The sequence below is a fragment of the Coturnix japonica genome, chromosome 3 (genome assembly GCF_054131305.1).
Source record: "Coturnix japonica strain WE chromosome 3, WE-NBRP24, whole genome shotgun sequence".
NCBI lineage: Eukaryota > Metazoa > Chordata > Aves > Galliformes > Phasianidae > Coturnix > Coturnix japonica.
In genome coordinates, this window is record NC_140665.1 from 91630865 (window position 1) to 91651841 (window position 20977).

A 20977-nucleotide genomic window follows, 5' to 3' on the forward strand; every position below is an offset into this window, starting at 1 on the left:
AGAAACTGGTTTGAACATGTGACTCAGCGATGTCAGATAGAGACAGCATGCAGCAAAGGGATCAACTGTGAGAGCTTGACAGAGGGACATTGAGGGTTTCCTTTGCAGAAAGGCTCTGGTAGGTGCTGGGTGCTGTGTTGTGCTGTTTGGAATATGCTCCGAGAAACTGGACTTTGTGTGCACCCTTTGCCATAGATCAGAATCACATTTGTCTTCTATAATGGATTTTTCCTTTTTATTGAAACAGACCAGAAGGCCTTTCGTATTCCTAATTGCTTAGAGCAGGAATATCTTAATTTGGGAATTTAACAGCCACGATTAATCTTTCTGTAAGAGGTAACTGAAGAAAAAAATCATTTGTTTTAAGTCCTTTAGCTGAATGGTACTTTTCTGACAAGGTGAATACATTTTAGGTAGCTTTGTACTAAGCTGTTATGACAATTAGACAGTCACAAAATCTAATACAAATTAAGGTGATGCACTAATAACAAACCTTTGAAGTTCATCGATAATAAAGGAGAAGGGCAGTAACATGTAAAAATGCTGACAGCTCTTGGAAACTTTCAGGATCCTCCTTGCAGCCAGGTCTGGGAGGGAGATAGAGGCCTGAAAGACTTTGACTGATCTGGAGGCCAAGGGAAGATGAAGGTTTGGCTGAAGGCATAGACCTAAATGTCAGGTTAAGAAATGTATAATTAGTATAAAGATCAGCGCAGTTTCTAACCAGTATAGAAAAAGGGAAGATTAATTAACATTATGCTTAGGAAAAAAGCACCTTTGTTGCTATTTTAGTCATTTTTAATTTTATTTTTAAATTATTTTATATTTTAATCTATCTAAAAATGAAGCTCTGGAGCAAAGAGAAAGAATAACCTCTAATTAATTTCAGGAAATGCTGGGCTATTTTTTCTTTTCCTTTTTTCTTCTTTTCAAACAGTCTGTTACAATCCCATAATATTGTGAAACCCAGATTCCAACACTGCTGCATCCCTCTGGTGCTGCAGTGCAACAGACAATTGAATGAAGCCCATTCCTGTAGAGTGCTGAGATCCTAATCAGAGAAAGCCTGGAAAATAGTCCTGCAGGCTGGAAATCCAGACCTGTGATTTCTTACGCCCTGTAGATTATATAAATTGATGAGAATTTATTTCTGCCATGAGTGATAGGAGCAAGTCAGTATTAATCTCTGTTTACTTACCTGTCTGAAGGATGGCTATCCAAGTGAAAACTAATTCACTGGGACAGTTTACAGTCAGTGGACATAAACAAGCTCTTCCAGAAGGCAAGTTCTCTAAGTTAAAAATATCTGCATACATGGGTCCCATGAATTGCTCTCTGCAATTGCCTATTGACTGTGACGAGTGACTGTCAATATTATACTACACCTATTGACAGGTGATGAGCAGTTCACACATAGGCACCTTTTGCTCAAACACCTACAGGTATATCCTACAATTTTTACTCTTACATGTTTTGTCACACTGGGACTCTGTATTTCATTTCCAAACTGGTAATGGATTTAAGAGGAAGGCAGCACTCATCAACAAAATTGCAGATTGAAGCCAAAACTTAAATATCCTTTGTTAGGAATCCCTTGAGCTTAGTTGAGCCAAGGCAGGATTCCAGAGTTCAAAGGTGCAACTTTTCCCCAGTATCCACTCAGGATCTGCAAAGCCAAGTAGAAAACCTTAAACCTCCCCACAGGGAGGGCTGATCCATTGAATCCAGTTTGATTCAAGTCATCCAGAGAAAAAAAGAAGTCATTATAATGTACAATTTCTTGGACAGGAGTTTGTTTTGGCGACAGCTGCAGACTTTCCTTTCAGTTACAGTCCTGAAGTTTGCAAGTGCACCCCTTGCTTCTACAATTTCATCATGCACAGAGACCACAGATCTCAATGTAAATATGATAGGTGATTTGAAACAATTCCCTACCTGCATACAGGCAATTGGGTATTGATCTGTTCTTATATTTGATGAGTATGGCAGATAAAATGGTTCTAATTTGCTCTTGAAGCCAGCACATGGAGCCCTGGATTGCCTAAAATGTACACAAAAATCACTCTCAGAGTCAGCAAGGGCCACATGGTAAGATTTGCTTTGGTGAAGGTAAAGGCCCTTTATCATAGGAAGGAGCACAAAGATAGAAAACTGAGCTACATCCCACTGCGGTGCTTTTTGCTCAAGTGCTGTGCACTCTTCCTTCCTTATTTGTGACAGTAAGAAATGTGATACAGAAATAATTTGTGTTATTTTTGAGCAATAAGTCTGCACTTAATTAGCAACTGTGAGATAAAGCCACCAGTTGATCTTCTGAGAAAATGACCACATGCTTGTTTGATTGGATACGGTTACATTACAGTTTGATTAGTAGATTATGTTTCATCCTCTTTGTTCTAACTGTTCATCAGAATGACAGACAACTGCTTAATGAGAGACTGTGGTTAATAATGAGCACTAATATCTCTGCTAAATTTAAAGCTTCATTCCTGCTTCCCACTGTTTGATGAATTAGGCAATGAGCAAGTTTTTAATTGGCGCAAGCCTGATGTGTGTGTAGGCCTTCTTTCAGCAGATCCTGCGACAGTGCTGGCTTTGATTAGCGCGGTAACGACAGGATCTGATGCGTGGAGTTTTTATTATATTTATTTAATTTCTATTTATTTATTTACTTATTTATTTATTTTCCCCCCAGTCAAGCTCAGGATGCCAACTAAGCACCCAGTGTTTAAATTTATGCATGACTTCATGGAGGCATGGCTACTGAAAACAGTTCCATACCAAAAGCAAAACTGATTCTGAAGCTCAGCTGTCCTGTGAACAAGCTCCCCTTCAGGAATAACTGTAGGAGTAGATCAAATTAAAATAACAAGAGCCATGGAATGGGTTCAAGTGCTGCAACACAGTCATTTATCACAGAATCACAGAAGGTTAGAAAAGACCATTAAGATCATCTAGTCCAACCACCAGCCCATCACCGCCAAGTCCACCATCAGCTATCATGCTACATCCACCTGCAGGTATGAGTCACAGCCTCCTGGTTTGCCCATCCTGACTGCGGACCCAAACCGTCCCCGTGTACTCAAAGGGAAAGGGTCTGTTTCAGTAGTAGTTAGAAGCTTTATGGTCAGCTCAACACAAATCATGAGGAACTGAATGACTGAAAAAGTTCTGGGCCAAATTTGTCTTTAGCAAAATTTTACAGCCTAATTTTAATGGGTATGTAAGTACCTAACAAGGCAGATGGGTGCTCTGAAGGTTGTGTAGGAGCCATCCCCATTAACATCTAAATACCTTTGGATGTACACAGCTTATGCTTTTAAAATATGAAAATTGACTCTTGTACTACAGGAAAATTAAATCATACTCTGGGTTTAAATTCCACACCATACTAAGGTATGGCTGAAACCCATTAATTCAGAGACCACAGTGATCCTTTTGTCATAACAGCAAGGAGAAGACAAAAGTAATTAGCAAGGGCTTGCTGCTGTTGAGCTTATGCAACAAGTTCTGGGTATGAATGAGAGGAAACACTGGTGAATATTATTTATCAGAATGTTCTGAGGCATTTCTGTACAGGCATCTGGAATGACTACTGCTCAATTACTTTCAGGTCATTAAGCCTGGAACTATTGCTTAATGTGGGCTTTGAGTGCTCTGTGTAATTTGGGCACTCAAATTGCACCTAAGGCATATATGTCTAGTGAAGCACTTAGTGGAGAATCTCAATAATATAATCAGTTATAATTAGATTAAAATGTTACAGCACTTACCTTCATGGAATAGAGCAGTACTGTGGAAAAGATAAAGAAGCACATTTTACTTCCAACCGAAATGAAACCTGCTGCCTCAGTGTCAACCTCAGAACTAAAACACAAACACGTATAGCACAAATGCTTTTGTAAATGGAGCCCTATATATTAAGTAAATTATGGCATTAGTCTTTTTATATTCACCTACATTCGCATAACTGCCTTCTGAAGCTGTAACATAGATCAGGCAGATGGAGTTACCATCCCTGGAGGTGTTCAGGAGAAGGGTAGATGTGGCATTGAGTGATGTGATCTTGAGTGGACGCAGGCATGGGCTGATAGTTGGATTAGATGATTAATCAGTCTTTCCAACCTGAATGATTCTATGGTTCTAAGATTCTATGAACAATTACCAAACATTATTCAGAATTAATACTCCTCACATTTTTATGCAATACACATATAACAAATATTTACTTGAGGTCATCAGTGTCAATTCTGCTTTTTCGTACTGAGTACATTTTGCTGTAATGTTTCCTTACATAAGAAAGGTATAAAGCTTACTCAGGCATGTGCCCAGGCATGGTCTGCTGTCTGCTCCACCATTAATTTCTTGCCCAGGAGGGCCGCAGTGCTGAGCAATAACGAAAGGGAAGCACATTGTCAGCATAAGCTATGAAATGCTTTGTTTATAGGATATGAGTACATGCTGATTGTAGGCTTGCCTAATTCATGTGAGCATGCGTGTAAGTGTACATGCACACACAGACAGTTAACCTTTATTTTTCTGGAAGTATTTTATGTCCTAGTGCCTACGCACAGTTAAATATCTCATTCATCTCTCCATTTTCTCATTATTCCACAGAGAAGTTAATAATTAAAAAGAATCCTTCTTTCACACGTAGAGAATTGACCTCCTGAAGCCATCTTAAAAATTCAGTGCCATTCCAGCTGCCAGCACCGCGGTTCTGAGGATTTATACCACTCACAGAAATGTTTTTCCTTCTTCCTGCTTGTTCTGCTGTGCATAGCATTATATCTCCCAGAGCCATTTTATTTTTTAAGTGGTTCAACTTAGGTGCAGACCAGAATTCACCTGTCTACAAATATGTGAAAGAACTTCTTCACTGTAAGAGTGACAGAGCACTGGAACAGGCTGCCCAGAGAAGTGGTAGAGACTCCTCTGGCGATGTTCAAGACCTGTCTAAACCTGTGCCACATCTGCCATGTATTGTAAGGAACCTTCTTTAGCAGACAGTTGAACTCAATGATCTCTAGAAGTCCCTTCCAACACTTGTGATTCTGTGATTTTATAATTCTATGATTATGGGTTGCAGTGACTGCTGCCATCACTTTTGGCGACTTCAATTGCCACTGCTATTGAAAAAAAAAACAACACACCTATAAAATGTTGGGGAATGGAAGAGACATGGAAAGAGCTGGGAGGGAAAAGAGAAGCAGAAGGACTGGTGGAATTACAGTGAAAAGTAATGGTTTATTTAGGATTTGCAGGACAGCATGTTTTCAGGGAACATTGTATGCTTCCTTGGAAAAACAACGGAGTTATTAGAACTGCGTAGGGGAATTGTTTCTGTCCTTGCAGAAACTGCACTATGTTGTCTGTTCTTAGGGGAAAATAACAAAGAAAGAAGAAATATTAATAATTTCCAACAGAAATGCCGTGGTTTCATTGAGGTGTGTGCTCTCCACCCTTCATGCTGACCTTCCCTCAACACGTGAGTCTCTCCATATGTCCCTTCCATACCAAAACCCACTCACAACTCTACATCACATTTCCAGCTTCCTCCATGCCCACGGCGTGGGAGAGGCCAGAGCAGCCCCTACAGGCACCCTCAGCTCCCAGCACTGAGCTCCCCTCAACCTATTTCTGTTCCAAAAACATTGCCTGCCTTGGAGTGCACAAAGGAGCACAACACTGGCATTTCTCAAATGTCAGCTGAGGTAACTTGTTATCTGGCACATAATTATATACTTTAAACATTACTGGAAAAGGAAGAATTGCTGGGGCATACAAGAACCCATCTTCTCCAAAGTTGCTGCAGAGCTTTGCTCAAGGCAACAGCGCTACAGTGTGATAGTGCTGCTTTGTTTGGCTTAATGACTATTAGACAAATGCTTTGGAGAACAGTGCAATTAGAGACCTAAACAATATAATCAGAATAAATAATGAAGAGAGGGAGCGAAAATAACATTACACTGGCAGCCACCCGTAGCAATGGGTTTATGCAGCCATATTTGTCTTCACATCTTCCTTCTTGCTCCCTGTTTACATCTGACACCGTGTTCAGGTACAGCACTGTGGGTTACAGAATAAAAGAACAGAATCACAGAATGGCTGGGTCAGAAGGGACTTCACAGCCAACCCACCCAAACCCTGCCATGGGCTGGTTGCTCCCACCAGCTCAGGATGCCCAGAGCCCACCCAAACTGGCCTTGGGCACCTCCAGGGATGGGGCACCCACAGCTCTTTGGGCAGCTGTGCCAGGGCCTCACTACCCTCTGAGCAAAGAATTTTCTCCTAATGTCTAAACTAAATCTCCCTCTTTTAGTTTAAAGCCATTCCCCCTCATCCTGTCACTAACAGAGACCATGATTGTCTCCTGCTTTGTGGTATTCATTGTCTAGGGGTGTCCAAGCACTCCTGTTCCTTGTGTAAGGTATGAAAGCACTGTAACACCTTGCTCTGGGTGTTCCTGCTGGAGCAGCGTTTGGACCGGATGGATCCAGAGATACCTGCCCACTTCAGAGATGCTTTGACCCTATGAAATGGCTGAAAGGCTTCCCATTAAATTCTTTGTTATAGTTCATAGCTTTTCCCACAAAACATGGATGTATTTAACTGCCTCACACCGATCCCCCAAGCTGAAGATCTCTCAGACTCGTCTGTGAGAGCAGTTCCTTGGCAACTTAATTAAAAACAAAAACCTTTCACTGTAGAGGATGTTCTGCCTTAGGAAAGTGAGTTGTTTAATTATAGCTGGCAGCTGAAAATAGTCTCTCTCTAGCCAATGATCTAGTTGCTGTTCTCTGCCTCATAGAGACTTACTTAGATATGTCTTGTACCTGTGTTTTTTTCCGCTTCTATTTCCTATCAAGTCTTTGAGCCAATCACATGGTAGAAAGACATATGAAATGGGTAAACTTTATGGCATGTGTGTTTTGTCGTATCTCATAGATGGTGGTGAGGCCCTGGCACAGCTGCCCAGAGAGATATGGGTGCCCCATCCCCACAGGTGCTCAAGGCCAGGTTGGGTGGGCCATGGGTGGCCTGAGCTGGTAGGGGGCAGCCAGCCCATGGCAGGGGTTGGGTAGGTGGGCTGTGAGGTGCCTTCCAACCCAACCATCCTGTGATCCTATGATTTGAGTAAAAGGTTTCAATGCAGATACAAGGGCTCCAAGATGTGAGGCCAAATGTGCAAATTCCTGAACAGCTGTGCAAGCAGAGAAGTGGAAATGCTTCTCCTCCATCTTTGTGTGAGAGCTGGGTGTAATCCCTATGGTAGAACCCATGGTTGCAAGGTGTCCTCCTGGTTGCCCTTCCAATCACACCCAGCTGCTTGCTGGAGCAAGAAGTCTGAGACCTGGGAAGTTGAGTGAAGATTTCTGCAAAATGTTTTACAGCATATTGCTGAGTTTTGTTTCATGAGTGAAGTGTTTCCAAAATGCATATCATAATGTTAGCTGTGTCCCAGGTGATTCAGAACACGTCCCTCTGGTCACTTGAATCAAATGTCTCCATCCCAAAGAAGACGAAAAATTACTTACCCGTCTCCAAAGACTCCATGTTCTGGTTCTGGTGACACCAGGCACCAGTCTACTATGTTTTGTTTCAGATCCCATATAAGCCAGCACGCAGTGAGCTCTTGTACTGCTCCAGGAGTTAATACCAAGCTTCTTGATAGATTATATGGTAGTTAGATTGCATTTTTGCAGTGGAAAACTTCTAGCACTAAGGTCTAGGCCTGGTTGATTCTGATTTAGCATAGAAGTGCTAAGGAAAGATTTCATGCAATAGATTGGAATCTTTGTCTTTGGCTTCCACAGCAAAGCAAAGTTATTAAGACACTAAATTAAATACGGACTTTGAAGCCTCACTTTTGCTTATTGCATTGTTCTCTAAAATGGCTCCATTAACGTTAGTGGATACATTCCTATTAAGTCTATTAAAGGTCTGGGGCTGCTGCATAAAGTTGGGAAGATCACCACAGAAATCAAGACGTGAGCCACGGAAGTCTTAGCACTTTAATGCTCTGAATTAAGGCTGAGATCAACATCCAACCTTTGCAGCATTACACTTCAATGGCCTCATATGGACAAACAGAATCTGTAAAATGAGCCCATCTGTATCTGAAGCTGAACTGAGAAGGATGTCTACTCTGAAGGTTTTTAACTATCCAATAGGATCATGTATGAATGATCTTATCCTTCCAGCAAGGATATCATTTTCCTGCAGACGAACAGAGCTTTCAATCTGTCATAGCCTCAAATTCATTTTCCTTATCTATGGTCCCATGTCACAGCTGTCACCATAGTGCCTTCATACCTATTCAGGGAATATTATGCATTAACCAATAAATGTCATAAATCCAGCAAGAAACTAAGACAAGAAAAATCTACAGAGTATCTCCCTTGATTTTTCCATTCAAAACCACTACAGAAAACAACCTTGAGAATGCACAATAATATATAATAGTTAAATCCAAAGGTGACAGAAAGAGAAGCCATGCTGCCGTCTGAGACTATTGCCCCTATTCTGCAGAGACACTGATTGCCTGGTTTTTGAAAAGAAGTTACCCCTGTGTTCAACTGCTTCCCATCACACAGAAGGATGATGGCTCCAGTACCATTACATCACACTTAGCTCATTTAAGAATGAGGGAGAGAGGAACTGCTACAGATTTGATGGGACTCATGCTGAAAACATGAAGCTCAAAGAGTTTCATAATCCATGTTTTAAATTGTTTGAAGCATTCTGAAATACCAAATAATCCCTTATCAGGACAGGTCTTAGTGCTGTTGTCCCAAAGCTCTCAGTGAGTATGAGCAGTAAATATGGTCTGTGTCAACTACAGGAGTCTACTTCCAGACTGTTAAATTTATTGCAAAATAATAAAAATGAGGTGTGATTAATTCCAGTCCAGCTAGAATTCTCCTAGAGGACTTCTGAGTGTGGTCTGAAAGGTATAGTGAACCAGGGACTTCTCCCATTTGGCAACTAGGATGTTGTCCAAGTGTGTTTTCTAACAGTATTGATGCCAAACAGCTGTGTCTATTGACCTTAGGGGTAGGTAATGGCTCTAGAATTGTTTAGTTCATCATATATATATGAAGAATATAGATGAAGTCTAAGAAGTCAAATCCCATTTTGCAAGGATCTTTATAAGATCACTCTTGGGAATGAAGATTAAGAGGAAAGACCAAGAAACAGTGCTGAGTATTATATGTCAGCTGGCATAAATTGCCCTGGTTAAAAATATATTTGTGGTTTGAGCCATACATCCAAGGGCACATCACTTAGCTTGCCATAAGGATAACCACAGTTGTGACCTATGTTAAATACCAACTAACAGTCCGTGGTGTCACAATTCAGTTTCTTAGTGTGCTGAAACCATGATGAAGGTGATGATGGCATCTGTTTCAGATGTCCCCTTGGAATGGAGGAACATTAGAAAAGACAGTCACCCCAGGGATTTCTGTAAGTCACTCATTAAAAAAATTTCCCTTCCTTTAGCCTCTAAAAGCAGTTCCCTTTTCACCATCACTTCTTAACTGTGGCCACTAGAATGATCAGAGGGCTGGAGCACCTCTCCTATAAAGAAAGGTTGAGAGAATCGGTCCTTTTCAATCCAGGCCATTCTGTGTTTCTGTGATAATGCTAAGATAGTTTTGAATATTTCTTTGTTTGCCTCTTGAGTTAAAGGTATTCTTTGATCCTTGGGAGCAACATGGAGATGTCATCTGGCAACGTTCCTGTTTGTGTCCAGGCTGATGGGATTGCAGCAAGTAGCCTTGGATCTGGAAGGGTGTCAGTCTTGTGTTACTACCCTGTCAGTATAACAGCCAGTGCTCCTGCGGTTTGATGGATCATAAGAGCAGAAAATTACTCTGCAGTTTCAACTAGGCTGCTTTCCTTTCTCAGCAAGATGTAAATCAGCTTTTGAAGCCATGTTTCTGATAGCACTGGGATGTGGGATGCAGAAACCTGTAGGGGGGAAATGCTTCCACCTTTACTGTTTGCATCCTTAAACTGTGTGGTTAACCAGGAACAGCTGAAGATTCATAAAAAATAGTAATGTATTTCATATTTTAAGACACAATAATGAGAAAGAATAACAATAATTATCGGTTTCTGGTATCATTAATCAGAATTTATGGCAAGTCCATTGAGGACAACTACCCTGTACTTGTGCATCTGTACCCTGATCCAAGTGCAGCACCTCACGCTTGGCCTTGTTGAACCTCATTCAGTTCTCTTAAATCACTTTTCAAGCCTGTTTGGTTCCCTCTGATTTGCATCCCTTCTTTCTGTCCTATCAACTGCACCATTCAGCTTGGTGTCATCATCAAACTTGCTGAAGGTACACCTGATCACTCCGTCCATGTCATTGATAAAGATGTAAAAAAGCACTGCTCCTAAGACTGACCCTTGAGGGACAGCACTTGTGGCCGGCCTCCACCCGGACACAGAGCCATGGACAACATTGCTCTGGATACAGCTGTCCAACCAATTCTTTGAAATTGGTTTGAAATCTGCCAAACAGTCCAGCCTTCAAATCCACATTTCTCTCATTTAGAGATAAAGACTGCACAATGTCAAAGGCCTTGTACAGACCCTGCCTCCTCTCTTTGATTTCTTGTGCTGGGGGATGGAGAGTTGAGATCCTGTGATCTCAAAAAGGTTTGCTTGAAGATCTGCAGTCTCTGTTCCATTCCTGTGTCCCAAACCTCCTCATGGAGAATCTTGAAAGACTCTGCTCTGCTCACGAGGAAGAGTTTGTTTTACGATCCTTCAGTTTTTGCCTCCTAATGTGGAAATCTCATAATCCCATCAACAAATCACCAAACCCTGTCCAAAGAATGAATGATGCTGGCAGCTCGGAGTGAATTACTAATGCATTTTATCATTCCTTTAACAATTACAGCTCTATTTAAAAAGGAGAGAATTATATTGCAATTCAGTTTTAGAATGATAAATTGCAGGATATTAAAAGATTCTTCTCTGAATGCAAACAATAGAGAACTTAATTATTGCTCAGAATGTCATTGTAGCATTATGGAACGATTTGAAATTCAACTTGCCTGGCTCGATTTATTTTAAGCCTGACATTTTCAGCCCTAGCTTTCACTCTCTGGGTCTCTTTTTCATTCTGACAACATGTCAATCTATCTTCTAACAGTTCATGTGTTAAAATAATCTCACTTAATCTGAAGGTTTTCTCCATTGTTTTAAATTGCGAAATAAAGGTTTATCTTCAAATGCAATCTGGCACAGGGAATGTGTTAATATAGGAGAGAAATTTGGACCATCAGCAGCATCTCTGATCCATATATGCCTTTTGTCATAGATGAAAATGCCTGAGATTCTTGAAGAACCAGCTCACAATGAAAAATGCAGCTTAACTGCAAAAGTTAGTCTATGGGAACCAGCTAATTTCTCTAGTATTTCCAATGAGAAGCCAAAGCACTTCATTGTAACTTTACCATTACATTCAGCTACCAGGCTACAATCCAGACTATGAGATTAAAGTGTTCATTTTAATAGCATACATATGTTTCCCATTAAGTATGTAGTCAGAGGTGTCATTTCTCTCCATTGACTAGAGAGGGGCTTCAGCAGGCACAAAATCTCTGGCTTTTGGGCAGAAGTATTAAGGGATATCCACCTTTTGCACAGCCCACATCTGTGAGGTGATATCACCCAGAAATAATCCTAAAGGACCAGATAGTTCTATAGATGTGAGCCACAACATGGTCACAAAGCGTTGCATCAGTGCAACCACAGGGTAACCTCTGATGGAGGGGTAGGCAGGACGGCACGTTTAGAGTTTGGGCAGGACTTTCCTAAACTGGCTCTTTCATGGGAGGACTTGTCTCATACACTTGGTGGGAGAGGTCCTTATACAGCAAATTCTTTACCAGCTCCACAGCTCTAAGCATACAATGCAGGTATGCAAAGTGATGCATGTCATTAAACACCCCACTGTGCAATCATTGTGCTATCTCATTCTTCTTCCTTTGCAATAAAAGCCCAGAACAGCTCCCCAGAACCCTATGACAGCAGCTTTGGAGGGACAACAGACCTGCAGAAATTACACTTGGAAAGATCAGCTGCATTTTTTTCTGTGGTAGCTGAACTGTTTGTGGAATTACCTGTTTTGCAGTGGATTGCAGCAGGAAGTTTGGGAAGTGCATCCTCATACAAAAAGTCAGGGCCTACTAATATCCTGTCCCTTAGTATTATTGTCATACTTCTATGTGGCGTGGGTAAGAAGATTTACAGCTGCTTATCTCTAGCACTGAACACAGTATTTTGTGTAAAAGCAAATGGTGATTACGGTTCCAAGTCATTCCCTCCCCTGCTTCACCAGATCCAGCTTTTCTCTTGGAATTTCACAGCCCCATAGCTTTGGTTTCTTCCCCTAGATGGAAGAAGACCAGATTCCCCTTAACCTCCTTCCCCTTCCTCCTCCTCCTCCTCTTCCTCCTGGCTACAGCCACGGCTCATTTCCTTGGCATGTACTCTCTGAGTCACCACTGACTGTGTGCCCTTCTCTGCAGGGAAAAGCAATCAGAGTTAGTTGCCTTGAGGCTCTGCAGCTCTTCAACTTCTGACACCAACAAATTATCCTATGTAGTAAAGCAAGATCTCTTTTTTCATTTTACCCCTAGGCTCCAGTTTGGTTTTGAGGATAACATGGTTCATTTCTCAATTTCATTCCACTGCTCGATAAACTGTTTTCTTAAAAAATGTCTGAAAAGAGATGCTTTTTCCACAATCTCATGAAACATTTATTTACTGTTTAGAACCCTTCAGTAAGTGGCAAAGTTTTCACATTTGTGAAGCATAAAATTCCTGTAAAACCAAACTGCACTTCCCAGCGGAATATTAAAATGTAGAATGGGTGAATTAGTAACTAATTCATTTACAATAAAAAACATGTGCTTCTAGAAGTAATTAGCCTATTATTTTGATTTAGGGAATGTTTGCTTAATAGCCTCAATAACCACTCACTTTCCCAGCTGCATCAAAATTAACATGGGGGGAAATGACATTCAGCTAAAGTAAATCATTTCAGTAACAAGAAATTCATATTTTGCTGATGCTTCTGTAGGTGATCTGAAATCACTCAGTTTTACCTTTTCTGCATCTGAGAAATACGCAGTTGTTTGCTTAGGGCTAAGCAGGCTCCTTAGCTCACTTAGAACAGCAAAGCTGTATTTTAAGAATGTGGCAGTAACAAGAAGTGAACGGTAAAGACAACTGCTTACATACGTGGTCCAGATCATCTATGTCCAGACAAGAGTTGGTTTGTGCTATGAGTATGTGGGACATGTCAGACCTTATCCAACACTATTTATGTGCCAGTGTTGTGATTTGGATGGGTGAAATGACCTCAGTGCCTTCCCTAAAGGACCCCAGCAGTGTGTGCTGAATGGCAGCAGAAGTTTTAAGGAATCAAAGCCTGTGGTTCCCAAAGCCACCTATCAAGCATCATTGGATCTCCTTTCTAGCCCTTCTGTGACAAAAGCTGTGAGCTTTGTATGCCTTTTTCTCAGAAAAGCCACCCAAATTGTGCTTCCGTTTCAACTCAGCAACTACTACCATTTCAGTGACTGAACAGGACCTCATGTAAAGGTCTCACAACTTTCAATACGTAAAAAATTCCACAATGTAGTATTACATTAAGCTATGGCACACTATGCTGCATTCTAGCAGTCAATAGGGTCAATAATGCATGATGTGATATAATGATGTTTAATACAGCTACCCAAACGCTTTTGCCACTACTTTGAGAGGGGTAGAGCTTGATGCCCCCAGATTAGGTTCAGAAGCATTCAACATTGAACTGCATGGCCCAGACAACACAACAAGATCTAGAACAGGATTAATGGGAGGTCTGCACAGCATATGGGGGGGTTCATCCAGGTGCAAATTGAGCATTTAGTAACAGATGTCAGAGGATGGTTTAGACTAACAATTGCTTAAGCTACAGCGATGTACTCAAAACTTGTGCCTAGAAAAACTATCACTGCATTTCAGCTATTTGAAGGTCCTTGTTTGACCATAAATTGAGGTAAATAGGCTGAAAGTAAGTTAAAACAAGTTGTAACTAAGTTGATTATTTTTTTAACTATCAGCTGTAGGTTTTCACCTTTATGTTAGTGCTAGAAAGTCAGCCAGGTACAGAGTTAACAGAGATGGGATAGGATTCAGTTCAAGACTGAGATAACTATCTTTACATGTTTGCATACAGATATTTACAGGAGTTTGAAGTGAATAAACAACACTTACAGTCAAAGAAGATCTAGAGTTGGTTCAGTTGTCCAAAATTATGGATCTAATGTGATTTGAGACACCCTAGGACTGCTGAAACTCTTGGGCAGATACAGCTATAGATGTGCAGAATAGGATAAAGTCTTCCCTCGCTTGCTTTGTTGTAGGTGTTTGTTGATCACTTTGAAGCCTGAAGTGCCTTAAATTCCCAATTCCTGGAAATATTTCCAATTGGTCATAAAAATCTCTATCAGAGCTATAATTGTGGTCCTGGTGGGTCTGAACAGCTTTTTGGATACAGAAGCGATCCTTTGATCATAGGACAATATATATTTCTCCAGAATGTTCTGGACTGTCTTCATATCTTGATCATCTTGAACTGGTCATTTGGAGAACAAGAGGATTTCTTCTTCTGAGACTGTTGTGTTTTGAAATTAAATCTTGTCAATATTATGTATAATTAAATATAATTATATCTATCATGCTAATTTCTGTGTCATTTTCTCTTGTTTATTTACAGCATGGGTGCAGGAAAAAGTGAGGTGTAAAAAAACCCCAACCAAACAAACAGAAAGAACAAATGAGACTGGCAAGAGTCAATTTCTTGCATCTTCCTGGTGAGTGGTAAAGTTTAGTCATCATTCAAACAAAATATCCCTAGAACAATTCCCTTCCTTTCACTTGTGCTTCATTCTGAATGGTATTCTTCTTTCTCATTTCATTGCCTATCATTTTTCTCATTTTTAAAACCTCTTCTGAATCAGGCTGCATATCAGTGACAAGTGATTTGAAAACTACTCCACCTTGTGCTGAAAACTCAGGAAATGGCCGTGCCATCTTAGAAATGTGAGTTCATTATGCTTGTAGCTCCTGAGTCAGCTGCCTCCCTCTCTCTCCTGCAGAGTGTAAGTGCTTGTTTGCCCATGGCTACATTCACTTTAAGCTCACTTTGGAAGTTGCCAGGACTTCTGAGGAGGAAGAGAGGAATTTGGGAGGGTTGGCTCTGATGAACCCCCCCATAACCTACAAATCATCCTAAATCACGCACATATCCTGATTTTGGGTTCAGTCACATAAATGTAATTCCTTTGGCTTCCGTGTAATTAATCCTTCATTAAGCCAGGGAGAATGAATCAGAATTATGCTCTGGAATATTAATTAAATCATAGCAAGTGTTTACTTGTGAAAGCCCACTTCTTGTATAATACTGCGAGATGATTATCCCAAACTGTTTGAAGTGGTCGTGACGCTAAGCACAGCTTTATCTCCCTGGGGCTCTCCTTAATGCAATGTGATTTCACACTTTGCTTAATGCCAAGGTGACAGTGTGCCTTTGGTCTGCTTTTGGTCTGGGGAATATACTCGGTTCCAAAATCAAGCAGAACTATGTTAGGAAAAAAAGTACAATCTGTCTAAAAGTCAGAGTGAGTCTTTCTCATCTGAGGTTGACCCAACTTACTAGAGTTAAAAACTAGTAGACTAGAGAACTGCTGAACACACTAATTACAGCTGCAGATCAACACTAAAAACAAGGGGTTATTTTTAGCAGCCAGGCACCCTTATCTTTATTCACAATTGCTTCACTGGAATATTAAAATGTAATGCACTGTTCACGCATTTTGATGTCTTGCTACTCTTATCTTCATTTTCTTGTCAAAGAAAGTGACAAAATCTGATGTGGTTCACACACAACAATAATACTGTGCTGAGCATCCTTAAAAGCTAGCCCTACTCTGAAAGGGATCAGTCATTCTGGCTATATGGTAAATGGCAGTGAAAAAATTGATCATTTTCCATTCCTTAAGCACCAAAATGCATGTTGAGTTGAGGGAGGCTTTTGAATGTGAAAAATTCAGATTTATCTATGTAATGTAGACTACTTGAGAAGGAATCCAGGCTGTACTGAACGCTTGAAAATGGAGAGGTGACGTGTGGTAACAATAATCTGTAGAAGCTACTTATGTGGCCACTATGCCAACTCAACTAATGTTCTTTCCACATTGGAAGAAGAATTGTTTGCTAACAATATGCTATTAGTTTAACCCAGCAGAACTCATGGGTTGAGATAAAGCTGTTTAATAAGATAGAGAAAAGCAAAAGGGTAGTAGCTATGATTATACGTATATGAATATATATAACAAGTGATGTACAAGTGACTGTTCACTACCCCCTAACCAAAGCCCAGCTAGCCCCTCGGGCAGCAGAAGAAAGAAATGAACTCCCATCTCCTCCAAAACATCTCCAGCGTGATGTCATATGGTATGGGATAACCCCTTGGCCAGTTTAAGTCAGCTGTCCTAATTCTGTTCCCTCCCAGCTCCTTGGGCCCTTTGGTGAGAGAGGCCTTGGCTCTGTACAGCACCTGCTTGGCAGCAACTGTAAACAATGGAGTGTTATCTCCTAGAACCATAATGTAACATCATACCAGGTACTCTGCAGGAAACAATTCCATCCCAGCTGAAACGAAGACACGCTAAATGGCTGTGAGGATAAATTCTGATTGGGAATAGATATGTTTGAAATACATTGCTTCAAGGTTACCATTTTCACACAATTTTAAAAGGTTCTCCTTCAACTGAAATCAACACTGCACCCTTGAACAAAATTGCGACTCTAAAGCTTTTAGAAACGAAGTAACATGAGGAAAACAACATGTGATTTTTATTCTCTATCCTCACAAAGTAGATGCTGACTTGATATAGGCCTTTCATTGCACTGTAAAATTTGATTTCTTAGAAATTTAACACCAGTGTAAATCCTATGCTGCATTAGGCTGGGCTGTCGGGAAATTAATCAATACTTTTTGCTTTCTTTCATAATTTCAGGTATAGAAAACAGTTAATGAAGCTGAAAGCTGTTATTAAACCAGTTCTTGATTTAGAAATAAAGTATTTCAGAAGGAGGTTGAAAAGAGATAATTAGATACTGGAAAGCCTACTATAGGGCTAGAGCTTACCTGTAGGTTTCAAGCAGTTCTCTGCACAGAGCTGTGGTGTAAATAAACCTTCACACACCAGTGAGGTGTTGGCTATAGGCTTTCCTTGCTCAGTCTTGGCTGGTTAGTTTGCAGCCCAATCAATGCCCCATGCAAGGCAAGAGAGGGTGATTTTTATCAGCAGAGAAGTTTGCCAACTTTTGTTACCTGCTACTGAAGCTGACAGAAGCAAGGACAAAGGGGATTCCCTTTAGGAAGAGGGGGAAGTAGAGGGAAAGAGTGGACTTTGCAGGGAGAACTTTTCTGTGGGGACTTTCTCTGGAGGAGACAGCACCAGCAGATGTGATGATGATGGGAAATAGCTTAGCTCTGCTGCTGCACCTTCACATCTGCAGATGCCATCAAGCATTAGCAAAAGCCACTCTTTCTTTGGCCACAGATCGATCTGCTGTGCAATCCAGCTCTGAGATAAAACAATGGGCATAAAACACAGAGATACATCCTATAAAACAGAAAGAAGTGGTATGGACATACTGTACCATGGTGTGGTAGACAGGCTCTGAGTGCTCTATCTCTCATCTGGTCCAAGAGCTAAAGCCACCAAAACCTTAGCATGAAATGGATCAAAATAGCTTCACAGACATTAGCTGCATCAGTGGGGAGCAGGCTTTGCTGTCCAAGACCTGTTGTCCAGCCAGCTGCTCTGCCAGAGCTAAATGCAGTACATAACACAAACCTTTGGATTACTACTTCAGTACATGTTATCCTGTCTGCATATTTGCTAGGGAGGAAATACACTGATATATGAGTGTTGATTACTAAAGAGAGTTTTACAAAATAATGGAGAGCCGATGCAACTGAAAAGCAGATGCTGCTATTACTGTATTTGCATGTTGATGATTTACCAGCACCAAAAAGTGCATCTGCAGCTCCCAAATCAAGAGATTTTATTTGAAAAACGAAGCTCCAAATGTTCCTTTAAAAGTGCAGGCTGACTGCACAGAGCAGTGTCTGCGTTTTGTCAGCTGGGTCCTTCTAAGAGACGCTGAATTACAGCGTGCATGGCAGACTCATAGGAGTTGTCATGGAGTTATGATTTTTTCTTTTTATACCAATTAAATGGTCCAGATGAAAAAAAAAAAAACAACAAAAAAACACCACAAAGTTCCTTTCCTCAAGCCCTATCTGTGTATATGAACTTGTTTTTGCAGGAAAAGATGCATGAAATAGCCAGAAAAATGCACTGCAAACCTTCCTATCTTGCAGTTCAAAGGGAAAATCTTCCAGTTCCAGGACTCCTGATAGGAGGATTCCATTGTATATCTTCTCCCTGCACAGGCAGAATTTCGGATGACCTTGAGCTCCTCCTTCCCCATCTAGCTCTGACTGCCTGTGGCTTGGATGTGCCACTGTCAGCTTATCAGCACGTCTGTGATGGTGGCCAAGCAATCAAAGTCACAAAGGGTTTTTTTGAGACAGCACAGACCTCCAGGGATGACGTCTGCAGAGATCATCATTATTTTTCACAAATGACAGCACAGAAAGAAGCCCAGCTCTGCATCAGGAGAAGTATTTAATCTTCGATGCAATGGATCTGTCACTCATAGAGCTACTTTTAGTTTTAGGGCTCAGTACTGTGCTAATAAAACTAATGGGAATTTTGTCCTTGCCAGAAAGCAGAGCTGGATGTGGCCTTTCAGAGCAACATGCTTAATTCTAGCGTGCATCCTGGCTTCAATTTTTAATGAGAAAATGGGAATAAACAGAACAAAGAGTGTTCCACAAGTCCCAGCTCCTCAATAAACGCAACATAACAGTAGAGTTAAAATTAATGCTATTTTTTACAATCTGGATGAGAGGGTGAGACAGTCTGAGGAGTGTTTGCTGTGTCACACAATGCAGCAGAACTCTTTGCTTCTTCCCATTGGAGTGGACTTGCTGTGTGTCTGAGTTTTCACCCAGTGAAGCACTGTTATTCCAAGGCAAGTACTAACAGATGCTGGACAGCCATGCTGGGCTGAAGCTGGACTGCTACAAACACAGTGACCAGCGTGTCTGGTTCAGTGCAATTTCAGTTGATGCCTTATTAACCTCGAACCTCACTCACCACTTTAGTCTGGAGGAGAAGATACACCAGGATCTCTGAGAATGATGGCTTTGTAAATGTGACAAGTTTCCAGTGGATAGCTCTTTACAGTATGATGAACTGTGCCCCCATAACTGCACCTAGAAGGTCATCACATCTAGATTCACTAGAGTTGTGAACCACCACTGCAGAATGAGAAGTCTGTAGGAAGCACCTTTGGTCAGTTAAAGACCTGTATATTGATGAAGAACCTCTGAGTTTGTCTAATTTTCCCAAACAGGAAATATTATGCTAAGCTGCCTCAAAGAAAAGTGCTGGATCACACAGTAACTGCTGTTCAGACATCATTGCACTTGGAAACCAAAATATCCCACTATTCATTATAGAACTGCTTTAAATCTAGTGCCTTTCATAGAGTGATAGAATGGTTTTGGCTGGAAGAGACCTCAAAGATTGACTGGTTCCCACCCCTACCAGGGGCAGAGCTACAACCCACCATATCAGACTGCCCAGCACTCATCCAACACCTCCAGGGATGAGGCACCCACAGCCTCTCAGGGCAGCCTGTGCCAGTGCCTCACCACTCTCATGGTGAAGAATTTGTTCCTAATGTTTAATCTACAACTATCATTTTTTGTTTAAAACCATTACTCCTTGAAGGCCATTTTAAAGTCTTCTCTTCTACAGGCTCACCAAGTCCAGCTTCCTCAGCCTTTTTTCATAGGTGAGGTGCTCCAGCCCCTGATCCACTCCAACAGGTCCATGTTCTCCTTGTGCTGGGGGCCTCAGAGATGCAGATGGGCCCCAGAACTGCAGATGGGACCATATGAGAATGTGTTCTTGTTCAGCAGCATCCTTAGCTCTGGGCCTCTCAACTGCTGCACTGAGGAGGCTCTCTGGAGAATTTAAACTGTATTGTTTCACCAAGGAGTTATGTTCATTTTACACCTCTGATGGTTGCAATCTTGGCTTCTGTTTCTGCTGGAAATCAGAGATGTTGCCTATATCCTGTAGGATTACCTCAAAAAAGTGGAATGAGTTGATGGTTGATGGGTCAACTGTTTGACTAGATGATCGTAGTGGTCTTTTTCAACCATAATGATTCTATGATTCTGTGTTTCTAAGTCAAGTGAGGGCTGCCCACAGCCTGGGAATACCCAGAGACAGTTTTATGTGCAGAAGTGAAAAGGGAACATATTAAAGGTCTGGCACTTACAGCATAATTCACAGTAGCAGTTGTTTGCTTTCAGCAAAGTATTGACTTTCTGTTGTTCTATTGGATCCTTGCTGTGTTGCTTCTGAAAGTGAAATTCCTTCAGTCCGCTGCAGATCTTTTAAAATCAGGTTAAGCATCTGCCTGATCCCTCCCTGGGATACCTTTAGTAGTGAAAGCCACAAGTTGATCCCATTGAATACAGCAGAGCTGACGGCCTGGGGAGATGGATTTTGGGCACGAAGAGGTGCTCATAGGATTCCAATGTCATGAGGTCATCACTGCCTAAGGAGAAGCAGAGGAAGTTAGTGCTGACAGGGATCAGCAGGAGTGCTCTGCCAGGAGCTGGTGACCTCTCCTGTGCTGTGAGGGAGAGACAAAGGCCAGAGAAGGCACTGGAAAGGGCAGTGTGAGGGAAAATATAGATCAAACCTCAGCGTGGCATGATGGATGGGCTACAGATAACGTGTGTCAT